This window comes from Carassius gibelio, chromosome A9, assembly GCF_023724105.1.
Source record: "Carassius gibelio isolate Cgi1373 ecotype wild population from Czech Republic chromosome A9, carGib1.2-hapl.c, whole genome shotgun sequence".
Classification (NCBI taxonomy): domain Eukaryota; kingdom Metazoa; phylum Chordata; class Actinopteri; order Cypriniformes; family Cyprinidae; genus Carassius; species Carassius gibelio.
In genome coordinates this window covers 4,655,949-4,657,791 of record NC_068379.1, presented here as the reverse complement: position 1 = coordinate 4,657,791, position 1,843 = coordinate 4,655,949, and the positions used below count along the sequence as shown (strand labels likewise).

Below are 1,843 nucleotides of genomic sequence, written 5' to 3'. Positions count from 1 at the left end.
TCTAATCAAGAGTACAGGATTCGGCAGCACATCAACAAAACAGTGTTTGTGGGGGAAACGGTCACACTTTACTGCAACAAAACCCAATTTGATAATGATTTCACATGGAAAATGAACAACTCTGTTATTTTTAGACAGGTCTCTGATATGAACATAACTAAGACAAACTTCAGCTCAAACAGGATTCACATCGACCCAGCAGCTCCAAGAGAGTTAACAATACATCAAATACAAGCGTCTGATGCAGGAAACTACAGCTGTTACCCAGCAGCAATGAGATGGACATTAACAACAACAGGTTATTACTTGATTTCATTTATTTTTCTATGAACCAAAGTGCTTTTATTATAGAAAAAAATATTATAGAAACTAGTTAGAAGGTGGTACACTGTTATCGTACGTGTTTGACACTTTTGTATTTTCTAGAAAACACAACCAGACCAGAATCCCTCAAACAAATGCCGCTGTACATCATCATCATCATCTCATGTTCTGGAGTCATATTCATCTGTCTGATCATCACCATCAGCATCTGCATTCACAGGTGAGATACATTAACACATAAAGAAGAAATAAGATTGTTTATTGATTCAAGGTTTAATTTGTGTTAAGAAGGTACATTAAATATTTCCTTGATATGTGCTTGTAAAATTGTATCACATATTCATCAGTATACATATTTTTAATTCTCCAGCTGTATTGCATTATTTTTGCTCATTTAAAATAAATAAAAGTTGAAACTGACAAATAGAGAGATGATAATAAGATGATAACTGAGATAATAATATCAGTATTTGTGTTAGTATCATTAAACATTTCACAAATGTGACAACAGGCCATTTTCAAACATGAACGCAGAAAACAACATGTGATATGTTATATTTAAAGGAGCTGTAAAAACAACAAGCAGAGTCACAGAGAAATGGGACAGGACTTTGTGAGTTTTTTTCCCCCTTTACTTGAATAACTTGCATATTAATTATTTCATACAAAAAAATATTTATTTAAATCAATGTGCATTTGACTTTAATTTCTTCACTTCAGTCACAGGCACCAGCCCGGGGAAGGATACAGACTCAAAACAGTCAGTACTTTGAAAAATACAACTCAGTGTATGGACAAGTGTGAATATAATTTTTTTTTTTGAAAAAGTCTATCTACCTTTGATACCTTTTGTTATGTGAATACTCATCTGAGTAATATAAAGTCAAACTGAAAGTTTGTCAAAGTCAGTGTCACAACATATAATTGTACAAAATGATTTAAAATGTGATAAATGCATCAGTGAATGAAGAAGCTCTAATGTAAATATTTGTATTTTGTGTCAGCTCTTACATTATAATCATACATTTCTAATCATACATCATCTTATTAGTTTTTAACAGAAGCAGCTTTTGTTTATTTTGTTAATAACAATGACCCGTATAGTGAAAAACATGAGAACCATATTTCATGTTAAACAGGTTGTTTTTGAAAATCTGTGAATGAAATAAAGCTGCTCTTAATTGTCATTGATGACTGCAGTGTGTTCATATTTTTAATTATAGGCCTATCTTTCAATTGTATACTTTTTTTAATTAAAAATATTTTCATTAAGTTGTAAACTTATAGCCTAAATTTTAATTATCCTCACAACGCATAATACGGTGATGTGCTATGAAATTATTGCTACAAAATGTAATTTAATAATAAAAGTAGGCTAAATAATAATAATAAAAATAATAAGCCTAATAAAAAGAAAATTGTAACAGGCCTACTTTAATTTTAAATGCTAAATCCTTTTAATATTGCCAATTTTTGATGCTTTTTGACAAAATCTCTGGCTATCATCAACACGTGATAA

The 1,843-nt window shown here is 30.4% G+C and overlaps 1 long non-coding RNA gene across 1 annotated transcript; it reads left to right on the top strand.

The window, feature by feature from the left end:
• The first annotated feature begins 429 nt into the window (after positions 1–429).
• Positions 430–1,489, top strand: LOC128019373 (uncharacterized). The gene is made up of 3 exons (XR_008185126.1): positions 430–544; positions 889–937; positions 1,045–1,489. It is a non-coding gene; the product is annotated as an uncharacterized LOC128019373 (long non-coding RNA).
• The last annotated feature ends 354 nt before the right edge of the window (positions 1,490–1,843 follow it).